This window comes from Chiloscyllium plagiosum, chromosome 17 (genome assembly GCF_004010195.1).
Source record: "Chiloscyllium plagiosum isolate BGI_BamShark_2017 chromosome 17, ASM401019v2, whole genome shotgun sequence".
NCBI lineage: Eukaryota > Metazoa > Chordata > Chondrichthyes > Orectolobiformes > Hemiscylliidae > Chiloscyllium > Chiloscyllium plagiosum.
In genome coordinates, this window is record NC_057726.1 from 1613213 (window position 1) to 1621358 (window position 8146).

The 8146-nt window shown below is 43.5% G+C and overlaps 1 protein-coding gene across 1 annotated transcript in view; it reads left to right on the forward strand.

Annotated features, from left to right (window-relative positions):
* Positions 1–42: 42 nt before the first annotated feature.
* zc3h18 (zinc finger CCCH-type containing 18) overlaps positions 43–8146 on the forward strand; it is a 222396-nt gene continuing 214292 nt past the window's right edge. The window contains exon 1 of the mRNA XM_043707500.1: positions 43–213. The gene's annotated coding sequence lies outside the window, so the exon portion shown is untranslated. The remainder of the gene's footprint in view (positions 214–8146) is intronic.

Sequence of the window (8146 nt, forward strand, 5' to 3'; positions counted from 1 at the left end):
GGAACTCGCAGGTCAGCTGACTCCTCCCGGCCAATGGACGGGCGCTAATGGCGGAGCTGCCCGGCTCGCGCTCGCTCGCTGCAGCCTCGGGCCCGGCCTCGCGCTCTCGCCGTTCCCTCGCTCAGAGCGCTCCCCCGGCCCAGCCACAGCCCAGCCCGGCCCGGCCTGGCCCCGCTCGGCTCTTAGTGCCGCACATCGCCAACCGGAGCGCAGGTGAGTCCTCCCGGGGTGAGCTCGGGCGGGCGGGACAGCGGTGATCACCCCCTCCCCCTTCACACACAAATCACAGGCCTCGGCCTCTGACTGGCGGCGGCCCCACACTCGGCCCTTAGGCCTCGGGCTCCTCATGGGCGGGAAACAGGCGCAGAAAGTGCAGTTCCCGGAGTTGTCTTGATCCTGTCGGCGCTGCTGAAGAAAAGAGCGCTTCCCACGGCCGGGCTCCCGCTCCGCTCTGGGCAGCGGCGGTAAGAGCGAGCTCGGAGCCGGCGTTATTGCATCCGGAGCCTGAGGTTGTTGAGGCGGCCCTTCGCCAAGCAGGCCCCTTTACCTTCACTCCGTCCTCCCCCGTGCCGTGCCGTGCCGTGCCCGAGCCCGAGCCCGCGCTGACACACACGGCCTTGTGTGCAAACTGATCCCTGTGAATGTCTCTGATCTGCAGTAAGTGCATCCCAGTTAATGCCGTCCACCCCCGAGTTAAAAGGTCAGCTCTTCAGTGAGTCAAGTCCACAGATTTCAGTTTCTATTAATCCTGTTCGGATCGGATAATTTGGGAAACTTTACGAGGATCCCAAGGATACCTCGTTTGGAATGAAGAGTCCTTTTCGGAAAGTGAGCAAGTAAAGCAACAGGTCACAGGATCCTTCCTGTCTAAAGTCATTCACCCGGAAGATTCAAATTCACCAGAACCGTATATAAATTGCTTAATTTTGAAGCACAGGCATGTATTGGCGCAAAAAAAGTGAACATCGTTTTGGACTTATTTATAGATTCAGGATAATATCGGAAAAGGAGTTGGTCATTCAAGCAGGCTGCCCTGCCATTCAATGTAATCATGGCTGGTCGACCCTGAATGCCTTTTTCCTACCCCATCTCCGTAATCCTGTACATTACAGGTAATCAAATCTAACAATCTCTTAAACATATTCAAAACTGACCCTGTACTGACTTCTGGGGTAGAGAATTCGAAAAGTTCACAACACTCTGTAAAAATAAATTCTCATTTTGGATCTAAATGGCATTCCCTTATTACTGGCCTTCCCTGATTTGCGTACTGGTTAAATGTACTGCTTGGTGTGCAATTGCCCTGTACAAACCAGGATGATCCAGGTTCAATTATCAGTTTGAGTTGAATACCTGTTCTCTTTTAGGTCAAGGTTGAGACATTTCAGTTAGCCATTAAAAAAACCTTAACTGGTGGGAAACATCAGCCAATGTTCTCATCATTGGCTAATCTGATAATTGACCACTGACTAATACTAGTGCTTGTCTAGAGAGAGAATCTGGCTCAACTATAATTCTACGCAATCAGACAGCCTTTCACTATCAACTGTCTAGGTGTAAGCATTGAAAAGTGACAATTGGACAAGATGACAGAGGTAAACTGAAGAGAATAGAACGATTAACATCCAAGAGAGAAGACAATCCAGGGATTGGGGAAACAATAACATAACTGTCCTCTGCAAAACAACCTGCAACCAAATCAGTAATGTGACATCGAGCTTACTCACGTGGATATGTTAAATCTAGCAGTTGGTTCTGCAATCATGATTTATTGTTCATTCTGATTCCAAAACTATTGCAAGTTCCAAAGCTGAATTGATCTCTTGTCCAATAGAGTTGTCCCCTTGCCCAGAGTGAATGCCATAACTCTGCTTGTCCAACAGTGTTTGTCATCTGTGGAGCTCCTCTGCAATTATTGAGATACCTCAGAACTGTGCATCCTGATTTAAGATGATATCTGCTACCCAGAGAATAGTGTTTTTGAATTGCAGTGGAAACAGTGGACTTGTAGGGCAATAGATACAGAGGAACTAATGTATTATCATTTTGATGGACCCCACTTGATTGCATGTCTTGACATTGGAATCTTTTTGCCTATTTTTAGCAAAGCCCTATAGTTCTTGAGTAAAACGTGTTTGTTATTTCTAAATGATAGTGAGTTTTGAAAAGATTTGTAGTTCAGGTTGAGATTCTGGATGTGAGTGTAATTGCTGAACAGGAAGTTTCGGTTTCAGACATTTCGTCACATACTAGGTAGCATCATCAGTGACGAGAATATGTTGCTGGAAAAGCACAGCAGGTCAGGCAGCATCCGAGGAGCAGGGAAAGCAATGTTTTGGGCCGGAGCCCTTCATCAGAAATTCGGCCTGAAACGTCGATTTTCCTGATCCTCAGATGCTGCCTGACCTACTGTGCTTTTCCAGCATCACACTCTACTCTGATCTCCAGCGTCTGCAGACCTAACTTTCTCCTAACATCATCAGTGAGCCACCGGTGAAGCGCTGGCATTATGTCCTACTTTCTATTTACAGAGGAACCTCAATTATCTGAAGGACATGGGCAGGGAGTATTTCATTCTGTTAATTGAATGCTGGATAACGTGGTTTAACCAAGCACCGGGATCTTGCAATCTTGCCGGATAATCAAATGCCCGATAATCGAAGTTCCTCTGTACGTGTTTAGTTTTCTTTGCGTTGGTGAAGTCATTTCCACTTTTTTTTCTCAGAGGATGGTAGACGGTGTCTAACTCGATGTGTTTGTTGATAGAATTCCGGTTGGAATGCCATGCTTTTAGGAATTCTCGTGCGTGTCTCTGGCTTGTCCTAGGATGGATGTGTTGTTCCAGTCAAAGTGGCATCCTTCCTCATCTGTATATAAGGATACTAATGATAGTGGGTCATGTCTTTTTGTGGCTATTTGATGTTTATGAATCCTGGTGGCTAGTTTTCTGCCTGTTTGTCCAATGTAGTATTTAGTATAGTTTGCCAATTTCTCAACAACAAATCCGAACAAACAGACAAAACCTGCCCAGAAACCCTAACCACTTTACCCGGCATCAAAGACATCTCTGAAATGACCGTCAGACTACTCAGACCTCTTGGCATCATGGTAACCCACAAACCAACTAACACAGTTAAACAGCAACTAATGAGCTTAAAAGACCCAATGCAGACAAGCAATACGAACATCATCTACAAAATACCTTGCAAGGACTGTAATAAACACTACATTGGACAAATAGGCAGAAAACTAGCCACCAGAATTCATGAACATCAACTAGCCGCAAAAAGACGTGACCCACTGTCAATAGTATCTTTACATACAGACGAGGAAGGACACGATTTTGGGGGCAACATCTCCATCCTAGGATGGGCCAAACAGAGACATGCACGAGAATTCCTAGAAGCATAGCATTCCAGCTGGAACTCTATCAACAAGCACACTGATTTGGACAATATCTACCATCCACTGAGAAAAAGAACTGGAAATGACATCACCAACCCAAAGTAAACTAAACATAAAAAGAAAGCAGGACATAATACCAGCACTTTACCAGAGGCTCACTGATGATGTTACCTAGTATGGTGACAAAACATCTGAAACTGAACCTTCCACCTCAGCAAGCAAACACATCCATTTCTAAATGATCTCAAGTTAGACTGTACTGGGGTATTGTGGACTGTTGCAGATGTTGAATCTAGTTGAAATGTTTGAACTTTCTGTCCAAATTTGTGTAAATACTGGTACATTGTATATTTCTAATATACACTGTTATATGTATTAATCCAATGCATGTGATGATTCAAATAATTTGGATGTGTGTTAGGAAAGATAACTAATTTTTAAAAACATTTCCATTGAAATTGATAACTGCCAAAAGGATCAAAACAAAAGATGTGAACAAGGTACAGGAAAGTGGAGTTGAGGCTTGAAATCAGCCATGACCTCATTGAGACTATTCTGCCATTCATTGACCTGAATGGCCTACTTCTGCTGCTACATTTGTGGCTTTATCATCTACAGACTTCTTGGTTTAACATCAGTCAAAAGGAGGTTCCTAGACTTTGTTTTTCTCACGGAACAAATGATTTGGGCAAGTGTGAGCTGATTGAAGAGAACATAAGTTTTCTGAAAGGAAGAACTAAGTCTGATGAAGCTTGTTGAATTTTTTGAGACCGATGTTTGAATGGGAAATGCCTGTGGGTGTTGTTTATATTAACATCCTAATACAAGACATTGAAGCTGGAGCATTATGTTCAGTTTTGGACTTCATGCTTAAGGAAGAATGAAGGGGTTGAAGTGAAGGTTCACGAGATTAGTTTCTGAAATGTAAGAGTTGCGTTGTGAGTGTATATTTAAGTTTAAAGACAGTAGTATGTTAGGAGTCACAGTTAGATTTTGTAAATTGTAGTGGAAAGTTATGAAAGAATATTGTTTTAATGGGTGGACACATCTGTGCCAAATGGAGCTCAATGCAAGAGACCATCTGGTCATCCACTTGTGATTCTAGAAAGTTGACACAGGATGTTTTCTTATTGATGATAAACTAGAAATGTGAAGGGACGATGAGATTTTGATGCCTGGGTGCACAATTTGTTAAAAGCTAGAGCTCTGGTTTGAAAGGTAAACCAGAATGGCAAATAGGAATATAAGAAGTAGGCCATTCAGCTCATTGAGCCTGCTCTGCCAGTGAGATCCTGGCTGATCTGATCATCTTCGACTCCACTTTCTTGCCTTTTTCACCTGGATTGTTGACTTTTGTATTCCAGGCCATAAATGATAAAGGACCTGAAGTTATGCTTCTGTTGCCCACACTGTTTGGGTTACAGTGTTCAGCTGTAGGCACCACACCTCAGGAAAGTTCTATGAGCTTGGAGGAGCAATACTATAGTTTCACCCAAATGACACTAGAAACAGGTTTACTGTATGAAAACAGGTAGCATAGGCTTGCCATTAAAAGGTTGACGAATGATCTAATTGAGGAAACTGCTGCCCATGTCTTAACTTCCAAAAAAGTACTTGTATCCATCACCCCAATACTCACTCATCTACATTGGCTCCCGTGTAAGCAGTGCCTTCATGACAAAATTCTTAAGTCCATAAAATATAGGAGCAGAATTAGACCATTTGGTCCATCATGTCTGCTCTGCCATTTGATCATGGCTGATATACTCCTCACCCCCATTTTCCTGCCTTCTCCCCATAACCCTTCAACCCATTACTAATTTAAAATCTGTCTTAACTCCTCCTTAAATTTATTCACTATCCCAGCATCCATTGCACTTTGGGGTAGCGAATTCCAAAGATTCACAGCCCTTTGGGAGAAGTGATTTCTCCTCAACTCTGTTTTAAATTGTCTTTGTTTTCAGTTTCCGCTGTGACTTCCAATCTTTGTAATCCCCTCTAATCCTGTGTAGGATCATAGAATCCCGACAGTGTGGCAGCAGGCAATTCGGCCCATCAAGTTCACACCGACCCTCTGAAGAGCATCTCATCCAGATTCACACCCCCCACCCCCCTGCCCCACCCACCACAAACCATCCCTGAAACCCTACGTTTTCCATGGCTAATCCACCTAGCCTGCTCAATCCTGGACCTCAAGGGCAACATAGCATGGCCAATTGGCCTAATCTGCACATCTTTGAACTCTGAGAGGAAACTGGAGCACCCGGAGGAAACCCGTGCAGGTATGGGTAGAATTTGCAAATTTCACACAGATAGTCACATAGTCCTGGAATCAAAATGTGTTCAAGATGACTAAAGGATTTGATAGCAGTTAGAAAGGGAAAACAGGAACATTTCAGCATTAACTTAAAATTAGAGCTGTTAAGACCTGATGCCTTATGAGAGTGTTGCCTGTGATGAGGCTGAAGTGGTTCAGAGACACTGTGACATTTAGAAGCACAAGAGATAATTTCTGAGAAGGATGTAAGATTTTGAGAGGCTTGTGAGGGTAGATGCTGATGGGTTGTATCCACAGGAGAGTTTAGAACTAAAAGCATGGTCTCTGCTTAGGAAGTCAATTGTTTTACACAGATGCTAATTTTTTTTTAACTAGGATTGTGAATCTTTGGATTCTCAGTTATTGAGTATGTTAAAAGCTGAAATAAAATTTTGGATTCATAAGGGAATCTGGTAGTTGAGGAATCAGGTAACAAAGTGGAGTTCTAGTCAAAAATCATCCAAGATCTTATTGATGGAGTTTAGGGAGCCTTGGATGGAACAAACTGAATGTACAACTCTGGATGTAGGTTTACTCGCTGAGTTGGAAGGTTCATTTTCAGCCATTTCGTCACCATACTAGGTAACGTCTTCAGTGAGTCTCCTTATGAAGCACTGCTGATGATTTCTGCTTTCTATTTATATATTTGGGTTTCTTTGGGTTGGTGATGTCATTTCCTGTGGTGATGTAATGTCCTGTTCCTTTTCTCAGGGAGTGGTAAATGGGGTCCAAGTCAATGTGTTTGTTGATAGAGTTCTGGTTGGAAAGCCATGCTTCTAGGAATTCTTGTGCGTGTCTCTCTTTGACTCGTCCTAGGATGGATGTAGTGTCCTTCCTTATCTGTATGTAAGGAAACTAGTGAGAGTATCCTTAAACAAAACAAATTAGAAGAGACCTTCAAGACCATCAATAATACCCTTAGTGGCATAAAATTCACGAAAGAGGATGAAAACTACAACAAACTGCCATTCTTAGATGTTCCTGTAGAGCGAACAGCCAATGGGGAACTTCAAACCACCCACTAAGAAAGCTGCGTCAGAACATTATATCAACAAGTTACCACACACTGTAGCACAGAGGAACTACGCAGAGCAGAGGGAAATCACCTGTACAGTGTATTCAAAAAGAATAGATACCCAATGAACACAGTCCACCAATTTCTCAGCAACAAACCCAAGCAAGCAGACAAAAGTCATCCAGAAACCCTAGCCACTAAAACAGCAGCTAATGAATTTGAAGGACTCTATACAGACAACAAGCAAAACAAATGTCGTTTCCAGAATATCGTGCAAGAACTGTAACAAACACTACATTGGACAAACCAGAAGAAATGAGCCACCAGGATGCATGAACATCAACTGGCCACAAAACGACATGACCCTCTCTCACTAGTATCCTTACTGAGAAGGAAGGACACCACTTCGACTGGCACAAATCATCTATCCTAGGACATTCCTGAAGAAGGGCCTGTGCCTGAAACGTCGAATCTCCTGTTCCCTGGATGCTGCCTGACCTGCTGTGCTGTTCCAGCAATAAAGTTTCAACTTTGATCTCCAGCATCTGCAGACCTCACTTTATCCTAGGACAAGCCAAACAAAGACATGAAAGAGAATTCCTTGAAGCATGGCTTTCCAACCAGAATACTATCAACAAACACATTTACTTGGACCCCATTTACCAAGCCCTGAGAAAAAGAACAGGAAATGACATCACCAACCCAAAGAAACCCAAACACATAAATAGAAAGCAGGAATCATCAGCAGTGCTTCATCCGGAGGCTCACTGAAGATGTTACCTGGCATGGTGACGAAACATCTGAAAATGAACCTTCCATCTCAGCGAGCAAACTTACATCTAGAGCTATAAATCTCCTCAAAATTCACTGAATGCACAACTGAATGTGGGATTGTAAATGTGGTCAAAGTGTTAGACAAATACAGGGATCCCAAAACCTGAGTTGGCAGAGGTTAAAGATAGGGCCAAATACAAGGAGCAATTTGACACTAAGGATGAGAATTAAAATAGAGTCATTGCTGGACCAAGGGCCAACTTCTTTTTCATTCATACAATGTGGGTGTCACTTGCTGGGCCAGCATTTGTTACCCACTTCGATTTGCCTTTGTTAGTGTGCAGTTGTGAAGTATGAACTGGACTTGGTGGTAGTTATGGTATGATGCTGTCCTGAAGGATAGTTAAACTAGTGATAATCAGAGCATGGATGAGCGATTCAGCAACCAATGAATTGAAGCTTGTAAGATAGAGACGTTAGCTGGAAATGTGTTGATGGAAAAGTGCAGCAGGTCAGGCAGCATCCAAGGAGCAGAAGAATCGACGTTTCGGGCATGAGCCCTTCAGGAATGAGGAAAGTGTGCCAAGCAGGCTAAGATAAAAGGTAGGGAGGAGGGACTTGGGGGAGGGGCGTTG